Source organism: Passer montanus, unplaced genomic scaffold (assembly GCF_014805655.1).
Source record: "Passer montanus isolate IOZ18808 unplaced genomic scaffold, ASM1480565v1 scaffold61, whole genome shotgun sequence".
Lineage (NCBI taxonomy): Eukaryota > Metazoa > Chordata > Aves > Passeriformes > Passeridae > Passer > Passer montanus.
In genome coordinates this window covers 1,764,270-1,782,749 of record NW_024371149.1, presented here as the reverse complement: position 1 = coordinate 1,782,749, position 18,480 = coordinate 1,764,270, and the positions used below count along the sequence as shown (strand labels likewise).

At 36.9% G+C, this 18,480-nt stretch overlaps 1 protein-coding gene across 42 annotated transcripts in view; it reads right to left on the bottom strand.

Annotated features, from left to right (window-relative positions):
- Nucleotides 1-18,480, bottom strand: part of KCNMA1 (potassium calcium-activated channel subfamily M alpha 1) — a 421,949-nt gene that overhangs the window by 71,332 nt on the left and 332,137 nt on the right. The gene's annotated exons all lie outside the window — the stretch shown is intronic.

Genomic DNA, 18,480 nt, shown 5'->3' with positions numbered 1-18,480 from the left:
AAACAACAAATGTAGTTAAACTAGTGCCTGTGGCAATCTCTATTTATTCTTTGTGAGCATACACTTGCCATAACTTAAAACTGGGCTGAGCTTTAATTTAAATGTAACAAGGCAGAATACCAGTACAGCGGCTTTCAACAAAATGGCTGAAACTGGCTCCAGCATGATTTGCCTGGAAGGGAAGATGAAAATGTGTTTTAAAGGAGAAAAAATATCCTGACCAAAACCAGACATTCTAAACAACCACCACCGATACCCAGTGCTCCTCTCCTCCCCCATCTCTATCAGCTGCTAGGCTTTCAGCACTGTTTTTCGCCAGACACTAGCACAGTGTTTTCCTTCATAGTCAGCCATCAGCCAGAGCTGTCACTTGCAGATACTTCATTTTTGTTTCAGTCTAATTCATACTGCACCCCCTTAATCTCTGTAGTGAGTAATGCCATGTCACTGTGAAGATATGTCAGATCCAGCATTCGAAACACAGAGTGTTTCTAACAGTTAAACTATCTTGGTTTGAAGAAGTATTTTATTTTTTCCCCCAACTTAACCGATGTTTTCCTCCTGAACATCTTCCAAGCTGACCTCCAAAGGAGCAGTCACCGTTCTGCAATCTGGCTCAGCTTTCATGGGGTGGGGGGGTGAAGACAAGCTTCAGCCCTGTATTACTAAATGCAAATAATCAATATGTTGATTGAGCTTTTGGCTACCAGAGTTCTTCTGATGGGAGTGACAGTGAGCATGACTTGCCTCATTCAATGACAAGGCTGTTTAGACTTTTTTCTACCTACCACTTTGTGAATCAGGCAACTGAAAATACCCACAGCAATTCCTCCAAACTGTCAGCTATTGCTGTGATTCCACCCAGCACCCCCTGTACAAGACAACAGATTAACCATTAGGCTAGATATGTTGAAAATATACAGCTTCAACCTTTCCTCAGCTAGCTCAGAGCGATGTATAGATGATTATTTCAACCGTCAGCTGCCGCATAGACTTAAACCCCTGCACAATAACTCCTGGATTCATCTGCCCCTTGTCAAACTTGCACAGCTTTAGTTTGAGCATACATAGTGTGGCAGTTTCACTGCGGATCTAGAATAATCCAGACGGCTGCTGTCTCTTTGTTAACAGGAAGCTAAACTGATGAGTTTGTAATGCATTTCTTATCAAAGGTAGTTTCAAAAAAGAAAATGTGCCAAATCAGTTGGGGTTGGAATTTAGCATAGTATTGAAATATGATTTAATCAAAACATTTGTTATTTGTTGGTGAAAAAAGCCCACCCCATACTATTCATCCTCTAAAAATAATTTTATGCCAATGAACTATTTATTTAACAAATTTACTTGTTTTTTTTGGTGGTAACAGATGTAATGAAATGATTGACTAGAAACTACAATATAATGGTGCTTGATGAGATACAAGAATGTTAATTTTAGAAACTGTGGAGCAGCATTCGCTTGGTGTCTGAAATGGTAATTCAAATGAAACAGGATTGCTACTTTTGTGCATTACAAACAGAGAAATGCATTTCATTCTGTTTTTTTAACACAAAAAGGATATGCTGCATATCTACACACTAGCACCATTAGAAAAGAGGTGAGGTTGGCTTTTAGTTGCAGTGTGTGCCACTTGAAGCAAATAAAACATCAAGATCCAAGAATGTCAAGAATGCATCATCAGAACATTTTGCAAATACGGAATGGTGCTTACATGAGACATTCTCTTTGAAATTGCAGATCAAGAAACATTTCTTTTCTTTTTTGCCCTCTTTTTGTCCCAGGCTTGTACCTTTTGGCTAAAGGCATATAAAATTTCAAAACAAATGTATTGTTTCTGCTACTTTTTTCTCTTTTTTCTTTTTCTTTCTATTAGTATCCAATACTTAAATTTCATATTAATAATAGATGGTCTTTCAGTCTTAATTATTCTCCCACATTAAGAACTGAAACTCAACTATAGATATATTTCTCATCTTTGCTTTTCCTTGAATGCTGGAAAAAAGACATTTAACAGCAAATGTGGAATCTTGCCGTGCTGGATCCTGTTATTAATTTAAGATGGCTGCTCTGATATTCAGTGAAATCAATATAGACTTTAAGTTCCTGATCTTTTAGAGTAACTTGTACATAGAATGAAAAATAGACAACAAAAGAGTTTGGAAACCCAGAAAACTTATAACTTGAATCTTTTGGTGAAAAAGGTCTGGCTTATGGATTTACACCATTTGTACTTGTTTGTAAGGGTTGAGAAATTCCCTAAGGTTACCATAGAAATATGGTATTTTTTCTTTGCTGCTCCAGTTTAATTCAATAACATAACTAATAGCATGTTACGTTATTGAATTAATTATGTTATGTTATTTTATTAATTATTATCACTTCTCTGTTACTATGACTTCAGCAAGCAAAGAAGTGGTTTAAGGCTCTCCAAATTGTGGTTGATCCAAAGTCTACTAAAGTCAGAAAAAACATTTACATGGACTTTAGCAGAGGTTTTACCAGGAGCTGTTCATACCTCATGTATATGCTGTCATAAATGAGAAGCAAACCTTTCCCACATATACAGCATTTTACAGACACTGGCACGTGCAATCAGAAGAAAGGCTTCTGATTTCACGGATCTGGTTTCTCGTTCCAATACAGAGGTATATAGACAATAAGATTCTATTTGTACATAACAAACATCTTCTCTTTTCTCTGCCAAGTTTGCACAGTAGAAAAAAATTCCTAATCAAATGCTAATTTATATTTAGACTAAGTCATAGGTCCATTGCACCTTGAACATATTTTCTAAATCAAATTTTCGTATTCTCTCATAAATTTTTCTTGATTTTTAGTCTTCATTCTCCACTGCCTTTTCAAATTATGATTCACTTTGTAATTGTTTATTCAAGTCATTATACTGTTATTGGAAAAATGTCAAATGAAAAGTTAAAAAAAAGCAAAGCATCAGTGGACTGGTTTTTCCTCCCTGTCCATTTGATTGTCCAACTGACTTCTCCACTATGCCATATCCATACAGAATACTATTTGGATGAAGTAAAGTTTGTTTTGGGAAAGGGCAGTGAAATGGAGATGTGCCTAAACTGTAGAACTTAAAACAGAACACGGTCTGTTTTCAGGGGGGTCTTTTCTCCAGACAAACATCAATGTGAAGAGAACTAACTTTGTCTTTTGAGAGTGCACTTTGGAGAATAAGGAAAGCCAAAGTGTCTCATCGGTATGGCAAGTGCAAATATGCTGAGTTAAATTTTAAATTATGTTACTTCATTATAACAAGCAGTTCTGCTCTGAACATGAAGGAAGAACTACAGAAAATGTTACCCTGTGTGTCAGAAAAGAGCTGTTCAGACCCTGTGTTTCTTACCAAGTCACAAGCAGCTATGAGCTACAATTTTGGAGCCCCAGCTGCTGTCTCCAGCACAGTGAAGTACAAAAGGATTGCTCAAAGCCACATGTTAACATTTTAACAGACTACCTGATGACCCCATGACTACAGGCAGATGATTGGGAATCTCCTGACTGGGATTTAGTTTTACCACTGATCTTGGGTTACACAGAATTGGGTGCTTCACTTGCAGACAATTCTGTTTTAAAGGATTTAATTACTCACAGATCTGGCTAGAATTCAAGTGACCAAATTATGTGAAATTGTGGCTGTTAATCTCTAATTTTCTCAGATCTAGCAGGTCTAAGACTGTGATGTTGCTACTGCTGTTTGAAAAGTACATTTGGAATACATTCTATAAAAATAGAATATCATATCATAAAAATAGAATATCATATTCATATGTGATACTGTTATTACAGTGTTTGGTTTGTTTTTTTACTAGACACAAAAGTGTGCCTCTAACATTGAATAACTGTAACATTCTTTTTATTTATTTCTGTGTTTCTATTTCCCTTCCATAAAAATAAAAAAGTGTCAATTAAAGGACACTGATTTCCTTATGAGTGGCCCTTTGACAGCTCCCTGAGGTGTGACATGTAAAGCCAAAACACATCTTTGGGAGATTCTTTAGCAGTAGCAACACAGAGCAAATTATAATATTCCATGCTATTGTCATAGACTATCCTTGTTTCAATGCACAGCAACCCAAAGTGTATTGTCCTTTGTCCTATTGCCTCAAAGAAGACTTTGACACCAACTATAAGAGACAGAGAGGAAGAAGTTGCAACACTAGCAAGGGCACACTGTAGTTGTGCAGTTCTGCTAAACTGTAGAAGGAATCTGTCATGTATTTAAAAGTTAAGGAAGTTTTCCCTTTGTGACTAAAAACACTCACAATCTGATCCGTCACTGCAGAAAACAGTGAAGTTCTACTTGTGGACAAAAAATAAGCTACTATTAAAAAAGCAAATCTAAATTTGAAAGGCCACTCATCATTGTGCTTATGATCTCTTTACTGTTTACACTCTCCCAGCTCCATTAAATTCAGAGAAAAATATACAATGCCTTGAAGTAACTATGAGTAAAAGTAAGCACAGGAGTCCTTGGTGATTGCTCTGCTCCTTGGGATTAGAAATCTTGTATTTACAGCATAGATTGTGTTTGTCAGGCAGAGTATTTCAGTGCACAGGAAAGCCATATTTCCATGCCTTTGGAGCAGGACTCCACAAATTTCAGCTCAGTCTTGCTGCAACTGCTTCCTTCCTGTGAAAACTGGGAAGTGTAGATTTCCTCCTGCAGAAATCTAATTAGAATTATTACTCTGGTTTTCCATTTAGAAGTGACAATTTATCTTTACATCTCAAAAATACGTATTTCCAGTGTAATTCCAACCTGCATATCCTAAAGTTTCAAATTGAAATAAAATTTCATTTACCTTGCTCATTACAGGAAGATGGACTAGGTTCCTGCCAATACCACAATGAAGTAAATATTTTCCTACACTTCTTATAAATCCAGGGGAGAGCGTTCTTAAATTCTAAGATTCTATGTTGGTTTTTTTTTAAATTCTTCCCCTGCTTCTCTATGAGTTGCCTTACTTTTGAAAACACACTTGAGAGGATGTGGCTGAGGCTGTTTTTCTTTTTAACTAGGTGGTTAATATGTGACTGATAAATTGGGGGTTTTTATTTTGTAAAATCTGATACCATTGAACTTTGTTTGGCTTGTGTTTGTCTTTGAAAAAAAGGGTATAGAAATGTCTGTGTCTCTGAACAAGAACTGAAATATTAACATTCAAATCTGGATTTCTTATCATTAGTCTTATATAGTTTCCACCCACATCAGTGGAAGAACTTCCAATTACTAAATTGTCATAGGATCAGGCTCAGTGATCCCCAATACTCGTTCAGACTTAGCTGTAACATTCCTCTGGGATGGAGGTCTTCACACTCCTGTTATTTGTGTGGCCATCATGTAAGTTCACATGTAAAGTATAAAATGTTGTGCCTATTTACATAGACAAGTCTAGAGACAAGTGCTTACACTGTACACACCTCTGTGGGAAAGACCTGCATACAATTTAAAAGAGCCATCTGAAATATTTTTTGTATGAAATTGTTTCCTTAGCAAAGCAATACATAACGAAGGCTCCTGAGCCATTACTGATTTCTAAGCCAGCACCACCACCTGCTGGTTACAGGGAGTTTCAAGACCCAGAGCCGTTTTCCTGTCTTCAAATCCATGCATAAATATAGTGCAGTATTTCTCAGCTGTTCTTATACATAGAATTGTTGCTACCAGAAAAGATTTTTAGCAGATTGGTTGCAGTTTAACAATACTCTATTAGCTGAATTATGGCTTTCATAAAAGCAGGCAATGTTAACAAAGAAATTGTTTTATGCAAAGTACTGTAAGTCACAGGGTAGACATTAAAATTAATCAAATAGATTGAACCTGTTGTAATTAAAGGCTATTGTCACATATGCAGGCTTTATTACTTACAGATACACAGTTAAATACTCTTTATAACGCCAAGAAATTAGTATTTGTTTCCTAAGTGATCCCTACTTTAGTGTATTCTACAATGTACTTCATTCTTGTGAAGCTTTTTTCTTGCTCTGAACAAATGCATCTAAAAAACCAATACCACCTGTTAAATCTATTAATATAAAAACAACCAAGATATAAATAACTAAGATTAAATCTAGAAAACAATAGCAAAAGTAGTGATAGCAAAAATGGAGACAAAACACAACCAATTGCTATGGAAATTTAGGGAAGGATAGTAAATAATTTCTAGGCAAATACTGGCAAGAAAAAAAAGGAGGAAGTAAAGCAGCACAATAATAATAAAAAACTCCCAAACTCATATCTCTGCAAAAAGCTCAGAGCAGACTGGCCAAAATTGATTGTGCAAGCAAGGGCTGGCAATCCACCCCATATGGGTAGAAAATAAAGCATAAGCTAAGAAATCTAGTGGTTACAACTAATAACAATGTTATTAACATCATCATTTTGATTTCTCATAGAAGGAATACTCAAAATGATGTATATATATAGAAAGGATCATATTTTTCAAACACAACTTGAATAGCTCAAAATACCTCCACATAAAATAAATTAAAAATACTGTAATGAATTCTCTCAGATAATTTCTCTATTACTAAAACTAAAAAAAACCTACTTTATTGGTAAGATTGAAACTTCTGCAGCAACTAGGGTTCAGCTCTTTTGAAATATTGTGAGAGGGGAAAGCATGCCATCTCACATTCACTTCATGTAAGACCAACTATAATGGCATAAAATTACACAGGCTAGCAACAGAGAAAAAATGCAAGTAATACTGAATCTACCCAACTAATCTGATACCCATGCTAAAAAAAGAGAATTACATGTGTTTTGTCCTTTTAGTCTTTACTTTGATACTAAAGCTACAGAGAGATGCCATCCTTGCTTAGATCATGAAAAGGATCAGACTGATCACAACCCATGATGAGAACAGCTTTAGAAAGAAAATTTCGTCAAACCCAACTGCATTGTGCTTGGTACTTCTGGATTCATTAACCAAACCTTGATGAGAATATGGGCATTACCAAAGAAAGAGAAGGGAGCTCAACAAAGTACCCTCATTGTTCTCACACAGAGCAGTGAATCAAGAGGAGAGGAAAAATGGCAATGGAGAATTTTGGAGAGGATTGTCAAGGTGTTGAATTAGCAGATTACTCAGTTGTGTCCTATAGAGCACTTGGTGTGCTCAGCACAAAAATCACTTAAACACTCCGAGTATAAAATGAAATACAGGTGATGTCCCTTTTCAAAGTAGGTAGCATGATAAAGAAGAGAGAAGACTGATAAAATTAAAACAAAAGGAAAGAAAATTCTGCAAGAAACCACAGAACTGCCAGGATTTCTATTGTATTATCACAGCAACTTCACAAGAAACTCTACAATCACCTGGAGCTGAGGAACTCTCCAACAAAGAAAAAATTGACGTATAAAATTTCGTAAGATTTACAAGTCAGTTACTACCCTAAAAGATACTATATCAAACACAAATGCCACAGGATGCCAATATATTTGGAAATACTGTTGCTGCCAGATGTTTTGAGAGTCAGATACTGAAAGCATCCAGAAGTCCTATGCTCAGGGGACACTGACAGCTGTCAAGAAAGTCATCTTCCAAAATCAAATTGCTTGGAGCTCTACCTCTGAGGGTTTTATTTTGTCCTGTTTGAGAAGAAAGAAGAGGGCACACAAAAGACTCATATGCTAAGGGCAGATTAAAACCAAACACATATTTTGACATATTTTATATTCCTCATGGGCAGAACTCAAGGATACTGCTGGGGAAATCTGTGAGACCCTAGGGACAGTTTCAGGATGTTTCCTGAGGAATATGTGGGGCTTGGGTATTGAGGCAGAATATATGAACCTAAAGATATGATTCTGGCCTCAAGCTACAATTTTAAATGCAAACCAAGAATTTTGCTTTTCAGCAGTACAAGTACCAGTAAAACTGTTGATGAATGAGCTGCAGCATTCAAAGACTCAATGAGCCAATCAAAAAGACCTTTTACATTTGATCAGCCACTAGAGATGCTAACAGTAGAAATCCTGAATCCAAAAACAGAGTAGGCACTTTCATTGAAGTAGGAGATAGTATTTTCAGGGATTAATCAGAAAAAACAGAAAGACAGAAAGTGCTCCACAGATCATGCTCTAATAAAAACTACATGTGGTAGTGGTAACAGGGGAGATCTGAAACAAAAATTTAAATAATCCTATTGATTATTTAAATTTGCCTCTTGAAAGAGGCAAATTCAGGTGTAGGGAGTTCTAAGAACACCATAACCTTTATGATAATTACATACTGAAGTGCAGATAGAGCACAGAATTCATACTTCATAAATTAACATTCAGGAGCATCTGGTGTCAGCGAGTTAGAAGAACATCAATCCCTGCTCTTACAGAATTTCACACTGATGTAAGATGAGTCAAGTCCAGACTATGTGATTGGATTCTTGGCTTGTCTTCCCTGGTGCTGCAAATTGTTCATCTACTCTTCCAAACATAACCAAGGGCTTCTGCTGAGTCATGGAACTCTCTGAAGTGTAAGATGCCTGCACGTTGGACTCCTTGTATGGAGGGATCCTGTCAAACAGTGAGGGTCACATTACTGACTGCAGGCTCTGCAATCTTTGCACCATGATTGTCGTTACAGGACCTCTGCTGAGACTGACATCTGTCCCAGCCCTACTGTCTTCTCATCTTTTCTGCCATGTCTGAATGAAGAAATCAGTAAGGTGTATCTTGTTACTCAGGGCAGAGAGACTCTTGAATACAAATAATCAAAGTATATTAAATTAAATTATTCATATACGTATTTATATATTTATGTATTTATTTTTCCTTGAATAACTTTCCTACAGAACACAAGTTTTGGTGGGAAAAAAATGCATCTTTTAAGAACTATTGAAAAATTTAGATCTTTCTAAAAAAATGAAAACTGGTTGAAATGAAAACTGATTTAATTCTCTGCAGAATTTTGTTCATAAAAAGAAACAAAAATTACACTTTCATGTCTCAATTTACACAAAACATAATTTGTCAAAAATTAAAATTTTACATCAGTAGAACTCAAAATGTGCAACCTCACACAACAGGGTAAATACTTTTTTCTGTGGAACACCTAAAGCAGTTATTAGCATCCAAGAGTTTGCAAACTGTGTTTTACTCATTGGAAAGCTTCTTTTCTTTGTTCAGAACCAAATAAAAAACAGTGTTTCTTGTCAAAAACAAGACAAGATAGAACAATTGTTAGGAGTCCATTATTGATGAGAAATATTAGTATGTCATCTGAATATTTGAGAAACATGTCCCATATGTTGGAAAGGACAGTATGTAGAAGAAGCCAGAAAAGTACACCCTGTTCTATTCAGCAGTGCATCTCACTTCTTCTCATCCTTCTGCTGTCTCATGGTGTGAATTATAGTCATTTTCATACCCTGCAATTCTAAATAAATACTGTATCACTTCCTTGCAGCCGCCCACCTTGTGATTGACTGATCACAGAGAACCTGGCAGTCCTTGCATGTTCTGGTAGATCAGGAATAATTCTCAAAGAGTTAAAGCATGAATACAAGGGGAAAAAATAATCTTTGGACAAATGCCTGGTAATGAAATATGCTATCAGTTTGCACCTATGGATTTACCACATATTGCTCATGGAATAGGAATAAGCATCATCTCTACATTAGGCTCAAAACTTGCAATTGTTTTTTATTCTCTTCAAGAAGAATCTTTGTTCTATCAGCCAATAAAACTTTACCAGCCAGGCAAATATTTACCAGCCAAGCAAATATAAATTACTGTCCATGTGTCAAGCTGCTATTTTTACTTAATGATCAATGTGATCAGTGACCACATGAGATCAGGTAAGTATGACAGAAGCAGGGCTAATCTTAGACTAAACCATGTCCATTATTAGATGGCACACCTGATGGTTCCTTCTGGCAAGAGTTTGCTCAAAAACAGAGCCTCCATTTCCTACTGCCAGTCTTCCTTCACAGCACAGGGTGATGCAAAATCTCTCTCCATATTGTCAGACATGCTGTGTCAGGGAACATACAGCACCATGGAGTGAGAGCGAAGATAATGTCAGGAACATGGGAATGGAGAAAGGAACATGCGTAGTGCAAGCAAAGATGTGTAGTGCATCTTTTATGCAAGAACGAACAAAGGAAATTGCATGACAAAGATCAAAGATGCTATAATGAATTTTTGGTTTTCCTTCAGCAGTTCCTCATAGTAAACAAAGTCTGCATTCCAATTAAAGTTCAGCAGCAGCTGAAAACTTCAGATTATTTTAAAAATATGGCAGCAGAGATAGTTCTCTGCTGATGCAGATAAACTCAAGTTACTCCTTCCCTCTCATATAGTATACCCTTTCCAAACCTCTCTAAATTAGACAGCAGCAAGGCACTAATGGTAATTTCCCCAACCTTCTTTCTGTCTTGTACCGCATTTCACTCTTCTCTAGTTCTTGCTATGCATCTACATTCTTAAGCAATGATCAGAAAATCGGCCTCTGAAGGGGAATAACTATGTCAAAACAACATTCAGGCTTATATTTAGGACTTCAAAAGGTAAAGATCTCAAAGCACTTCTCAGCACAAAATGTAATATAGTATAATAGATTGAGAATACAGTATTTTTATTTTCTGAGGGGAAGAAGAACTATAGTCACGTAGTAAGTCAGTGGCACAGTCAAGATTGGGATCTTTGCCCTGCAGCGCTTTTGTTTCCCATTTGCCTAGGTAAAATTTCCAGTCAAACTAAAATGCACACAGGAGTGCTTGACCAGATAACACCGGACACATCTTACACACTAGTAATGCCTTCTCCACCCTTCCTTTCCAGAATAACTGTACTGTGCTAACAAGATCTGATCAGTATCAGTGAAGCATGTCTGTGTGAGATAGCACACACTATGCTTCCTAAAATCTTTGATAACAAGTGAATCACAATATTAAGTAAAGCATCATAAGGAAAGATATATCATACTATTATAAAAAAATGCCAAAAGAGGTTGGTGAATAGTCTCAAACAGTGAAAGGATGACTGAACTTTAATCTAAAGTAGATTATCAACATAGTTAAGAATTTACATACTGAAATAAATGTATTTATGATTTCTTAAAAATAAATTAAAACTTTCTTCATGTGTTCTGTCCCACCCTCTCCTGTCTACCATAACCCCAATCAAAGCAACAGTACAGCTTGGGCACTTGTCTTGTGGCACTTCAAGAACCTCATATGGAGTTATATGACAACAATCTCCTCTTTTCATGCAGAACATAAATAATTCATGAGGTTGTGTTTCCTGGAGTACACAAATACCTCAGAAGGTTCTAGGTACTCAGTAGAAAATACAAAGACCCGGAAAAATTGTCTTGTAAGTTGCTTTGGACTTTCAGACTGGGGGCTCATCCACTCTGCTGGACCCACACTGACCTTGATAAAATCTCAAGATCTCTTGTTCTAATTCACTAGATTTTCCTAGCCTAGGTAAGAAATTGGCTGCCCCTGCTTCCAATTCTAGAAGTATGTAAGTATTATATTAGTCACTTATATTAGTGACTACTAATGTCACTGCAAACCTGATTAAAGGTAAGCACATATTAAATATGCTAGGGGTCTCATGGAATAATCAGATGATGGATCCACTGTGTTTTATTTTTTCCATATTTCTCCTGTTTTTATATCAAAATGCATCAAAACCAAAAACACTGCCAGATGTAAAGCAAGGGCTTTCATTTTAGGGATTTTTATACTAAACTGCATTCCACTTTATATGTTGAAACAATATTGTGGTCTGTTGTGGTGCAACAATATTGGAATGAGTACCTTCTTCTATTTACTACAATGCCTTCAGATTACATAAAATGTGTAAGATATAAGCCAGAAGGTTTCTTTTTCTCTCAATCTGTGGGGAAATATTCCAGAGTGGTGAACATGTTTTTTTCCTTGAATTAAAAAAAGAGACAAAGAATAAGGATACAAAAGAAAATAAATTATAACAAGGGTATGACATGTACAGGATTTACATATCAAAATTTTGGTTTTGAAATAATTAGAAAAGAACATGAATTACGTGTCAAAGTGTCTCTGTGATTAGCTGTTGTTTCAATATTAATTTGAGACCTTGTCCAATAACATCCACACAAACTAGCTAAGAGTCAAAATGGCAATCAATTTGGGGGACCTATCCTGAAAAATGGTACTAACAACTTCCCAGCATCAATGAGCTTCCCAATTCTACAGCTGTTTTAAAAAGCTTCCTCCCAAAGGCACATTTAGAAGTAAATTAAATGCAACTTTGACTTAATTAACGTTTTAAATGATAATGAATACAATGTAGATTCATAGAAGGCATTTACATTGCGTTATAAAACTGATAAAAATTTAATAACTCTTTGTTAATAAGTTATGTCTCTCCAGACCCATAAAGCCTAAGGCAGTCAGTGCTGTAGTCTAGGGTCTAATCCAGGTTCCTAATGCAGGTGGTATAAGGAGGCAGGAGACTGACTTGACACTTGACATTTGCTCTAAGCCTGCTCTGGATCAAGCCACTGCTTGTTCATAAATACTTTACTTCATATAGTAAAGGTCAGAATTTGGGCTCAAGGCAGGGCTATGACAGAAATGCTCAAGCTGAAACCGAGCCAGCTCTGGCATCTGTCGCTTGAAATAGCTCGAAAGCAGTAGAGAAGGAGACCTAACTGGCCAGCATCTGTCCCACACCAAGGAGGTAACAGGAAGAATCTGCTGCCTGGTGGTAAGAAACTGTCATGGTGAGTTTCGTGACAACCAGCCACACTCAGGAACTAAAAATGCAAACATAATTTCCATGTCACCTTGCATAAGGCCTCTGCTAAATTCTCTCCACAGGATGCAGACAGCATCTCTCCTAGCTTGTACCCATAAAAGCAAGCCACTCACTAGTCCCTTCCTGTGACCCTGGCAAGAATCACTACTCAACATAAAGGCCTAAAGAAATTAAAAGCAGACTTCTTGATCTTTCCTTCCCCCACTATCCCAATTTTTCAAAGGTTTCACTGCTAAACTTAGCAGTACCTCCACAACCCATGATGATATAAGAGTTCATCTCCTCGTTACAGACATCACAAATTGGGCAGAGCTTACTCTCATCAGCATAGAGGTATACACTGCATCACAAAACTCACCTGGAATAGTGCATACCTCATTAATTATATTATCTAGCAATGAGCCAGGTTGTCCCATTTTTACCATTCTACCTTCTGAAAACAGCTTAGTTTGGAGGGATTGTTCTGGGTTTTTTCCTACTACAGTATTTCTACAACTCAGTATTCACCTATATGCTCATACTATGCCCAAAAGAAGCTTAAATAATTTAGCAGTTCAAGTTCTATTAAAGTATAGAACAATAAAAGGGACTAATTTTTTTTGTCTTAGAGCATAACTGCACAGTTGAAGTCACCTAGTGCAAAATACCAATTGTTTCCTGTCCCTTTTCCCCTTTTGCAATTAATGTTGTCTCTTCAGAGAGAGAAGAAATACAGAAGTCATGGTGCACTCATATATGTGAAGAAAGTGATGGAATAGATACTGGGAGTCTCATGAGGCCATATACCAGCCCATTCTGATCACTGCTTCTATCTCACTGTTACCAATACAGAGCAAAGTACAGCTGGATCAAGGAGGGGATCACCTCCTTGAGGAGGGCTGGACATCAGGAGGGCAAGAAAGGCACACAAAGGGTTGGCTCAGTGAAACCACTGTTCCAGCAAGCAGTTCTTGAGTGCTTGTTAAGACTGTGATTGCACTTATTGAGTCAATTCATACTATCTTCTTTAGTGGAGACACCTGAACGCATCTTTGGATGATTGCAACAAGGAGAAGAAGATGGAAAGAAAGTAGGTTATGCAGAATTGTAGATATAAATGAAGTCTGAAAGTAAAAAGGTATCTTCCAGTCCCAGGAAAGCAGATTTCATAGTGTCTGGCTTCTGATTTGCCAGTACTAGGCTATGAAGCTGGCTGCAGATATGGAAATCTCCAGGAGTGTCTGGCTTCTGATTTGCCAGTACTAGGCTAGCAGATATGGAAATCTCCAGCATGTACAAACTTTGACTTCATAGCAGTGGCTACACCATAAGACCCTCTATAAAACAGCACTGTGGGGGTTCTCCCACAGTGGTATTTTTTTCAATTGTTCCGTTAGCTGGTTTTATGGGTTTTAAAACCCCACTGTCCAGTTTTAGCAATACCAGCTTTTTCAACAGTGGCTCATTCTCAGAAGATGGCTAAGGAAGGTGATTTCCTTCATTCCTCAGTAGCAACCATCAAGATATAGAAGCTTGATTTCTTATGCAGTTGTATCTTAACTGAGTTATCTTAAATAGTGTTCTTTCTTAAAAACTGGCAACACAGGTACCCATTTTTACATTACTTTCAGTATTTGAAAGGGGAAACATAGTCTTCCAGAGGTACTTAGAAGAAATATCATAGTCATGGAAACATCACAGTCAGTTCTCAGGAATACAACACTGAATGCATGGAAACCAATCTAACAGAAGTAAAAATCTGTCACTCTAAAAGTATCTGGAACTGGTTTTACATAAATCAGTATTTCACACGTACAGTTCCTTTCATGGGCTTATTATTATTTACATTCTCTGTGCCTTTGAATTACCAAGAATTTATTTGGCACTATGTCCCATTCTAATATTCCATTCTCATTAATCTCACTTAAAAAAAAATTAAAATAAATTTAGACTTTACAACATGGTGCTCTCTCATTGTCCAGTACACAGAAGTGGGGTCATTCCATAGAAGTAAGCTGTAAAAAACCACAACAATCTGTTTATAATCACTAGTTTAGGACCTTATGTCATTCAGAAAGGAGAGCATCTGTCTTTCCTTTCCCACTTTTTTCATTTCCAAGATCCAGTTGCTTATTTATTCCCTCAATCTCTTCTTCTTCCTCAAAACATTAAAAGCATATTATTGGTTTTTTGTGCAGGGCAAAGATGAGAAAGTGTGACCACACAGAGGTCAGTAGGTTGTATAAAAGAGAAAGGATTTATGCAGGATATGCAAAAGTAAGATTTTCAAAGCAAACACGTCCCCTTCTCTCCTAAAGCTACTGCAGAAATCTCACAGCTCAGAAAAGGTGGAGAAAGCAGTGGTACTACCCCACCTGGTCATAATCAGAGCATTATAAATATAATGTAAATGTGATGATATTCATAGGTGAATGAGCATCTCACAGTCTCTAGCTACCACAAGGTGGTATAGACATCCTGTGAAAGGAAACCCATTGTGGTAAAGGGTGAACAGAAAATTCTGGCACTGAACTTGTCTCCCAAGAGATCACATACCTGCCCTTCCTGTACCTCAGCTCATGAATGACAGCTCCTTGTCTTGGCTACTGCAGCAGGACTAGAGAAGTAGTGGGTTAGAAAAGCAGAGGATACATCCTCTGTAGAAAGCAAAGGATGCTGTCTTACATTCTAGGAGAAATAGAGTCTGCTAGCTTTTCAGCCAGTATTTCAAAAACCTGGGACTTAATAATTATCAACTCATTTAGAAAAGTCCAAGCATATTTATACAACTGATGAGTTTTAGATACACTGAGCAATGTAAATAATCAACTCCCTGGATAGATCAGTGAGTTACACATCATTTGAACTCTTGGTATAGAATTTGGCTTTTCCAGTTGCAAAGACACACAGGAAGGGTGTGAGGTAACAGGTCAATGAAGAAGCTGGAGTTTTTCTTGGCCTAACTCGCTAAGGTCCCATCACCAGTTATAGTTTCAGCATAGTTTACCAACCTTGGTACCCAAAACGTTCACTTAACCTTGCAGAATGTGATTTTAGGTCCTTTGAGAAAGATTCAGCAGCTAACTTGTTTGTACAGAATAAAACATGTGCTGACACTAGAAGATTATATGGAATATATGGCTTTAAACTTGGTCTGGCACAGAGGTAGATACATGCTTTGCTTCTTTCAAAAGTTACGCTTTTTCCAACTTTTCTTAGCATGGTCATTCCATGTAAGATGTCTAAGAGTCTGGGCTGAACCCTGAATTCAAAATACAGTAATAACTGTTTTCTTTTTTCTCCAGAGATCCTTGATAATCACCAAAGCAAAAGTCTTCCCATAAAGCTTCTCAGAACTACCAGAGCATGCCAAAGCATGTTTTCTTACTAGCTCAATTAGATATGTCTGGGCCTAATATTGAGAATATCCTTGAAAATTTAGATTCCCACGTCAGTGGGTGCACCGACAACTTCAGGAAAGGTTTCATTTAGGAACATGAACTTTTCATGTTCCTGAGAAACATAGCCATATGGTGATGGAGAAACACAGAAATTAAATGGTTCAGGTTAAGATTCTGTCTGTATCAATTAATCACTTGAATGGCACCCCCCAAGACATGGCACAGACCTAAACAGAAACATCACACTTGCTAATAACATAATTTCATTGCATAAAGCAACCCAGGTTTTTCAGTGGCTAAGTGCCTCTCTTCACTCTGACTTGAGTCTCCAATGCAAAAAATATTTGGACCATTTGCTATTCATATAGCAATCTACAGCAAAATACAGCTAAACCTGTAAAAATGTAGATACAAAAAAACCACTTAAAATTCTCTTTCCTTACATTTAGAAAAACTATTAGTATATTTTTCCAGAAAACAGCCTATAAACTCAAAAGCTCTTTTTATGCAATTACACCTAATCAAAATACCAATTTTCATTTGCTGAAATTAAAAACAACAGTATAATAACAGAGAGACTCATTCACATGGAAAATACACTGCAAGTGTTACTTTCTCTGCAGATTATACTATTAGAAGATTAAATCCTGTGTACACCAATGAATACGTAAATTGATATCTTCTACTCGACATCCAATTTTTAGAAATAGCACTAATTCAAACAAAAACTGCTCATTGTTTCAAGAAGCTTCATACAATGGTCTGTGATTTTATTTACCTTGGAAAAAAAGCCCGCTTTTATAATCAAAAGTTAAAAAAAAAGAATAAAAAGAAGTACATTAAGCAATTGTAGATGCAGACCAACTCAACTGGGGCACCACGACCAAAGCAAGCCCTGTAATAGTATAATGACCTTTAATGAGTGTCTGGGGAAACAATACAGTCGTAGCATAAAAGACAAAGGGCAAAACCCATCATGGCTCCACTGACACTAATTTAAAATGATTTTCAGAACAACTAAAGAATGTAAGAGAGGTAATCTGATCCACCAATCTGACCTCACTTTGATTCTGGGGCCCTGCTGCTGCCATTTCTAATTGTCAAACACTCTACATTTCACATCTGCTCATATTTAATGAAAAGCTGACTCTCCCCACCATTCTCTGAGCTAACTAGCTCTGTCAAGATGGGCATCGTCCAACCCCAGTGCACTGCAAAGAAAACACACTGATTTCTATTGAAGCCCTGCCAGTGCAGCGTTGTGTGTGCATATATATATTTTAATTGGAAAAGAAAGGCTTATGCTGCTTTGCAAAGAGTGTGAATTGGTATTGATTTTTGTACTTAGTATTAACAGTCAAAGGTGACTAGCCTCACAAGGGGAAGACTGAGATCTCTTTTGATTTGATGAAGTGATGAAGGGGGGAAAAGGCCCATAAAAGATAGGATGCTAAAAATCCTCAAAGCTGTCAATATCACTTATCCTTCAAAATATAACATAGCTCTAACATGTTTCCTAAAAAGCTCTGGCTTTTGTTGGAAATAATACCATTATTGTGGAGGGTTTTGGCTCAGCAGGCAACACAATCAAAAATGTTTACTTTATCTGCCTCTGTAGAGTCTTAAGTGAACTTGAAAGCTATGGTAAACCTACAAATTAGTTTTTCTTTCCTTGCCAAACAGTGCTAATGGCAGAAATTTTACCCACTTGCAGAGGACATATTAATTTATCCTAATCTGGTTGCTGTTAACACCAGTGCCAGGACCCAGCCACAAACTCTCTGTACCAGTCTGTACTCTACAAACTCTACCAGGCATGGTGTTACTGAGGCTGTTATACTGTACAAAAAACTGCCTGCAAAACTCTCAGTAAAGGAAGGTTTCTTGCTCACTTTTCTTAACAAAGTATGCTTTGCTGCATTTTACCCTGATAAAATTCTCATTAAAGGATAAAGCCTCCTGTGATTTAGAACAGGACTTAAAATTAGAAACCATCCACTTTATGGTGATACATGAGTTGCAAGCAAGTAGATAGCTAGGATGTTCAGAGTGCTTATACACAGAGAGATATGATTTTTGGTAAAATCTCCAAGAAATGCTATTAGAATACTTTTAATTTTTATGGTCTTCAGACAAAAGAAATGTGACAACTGTAGGATCGTTATATTTGTGACTGGAAAAATAGTTTGTAAGTCAAAACAGTTAAAGCAAAATCATTCACCACTTGGGCTACATACTGCAATATGGTACCAAAAGACAACCAGGTGCACAATCTGAAAACTACATTATAGCCTTCATAGAGGAAGGCACTTTCATCCATAA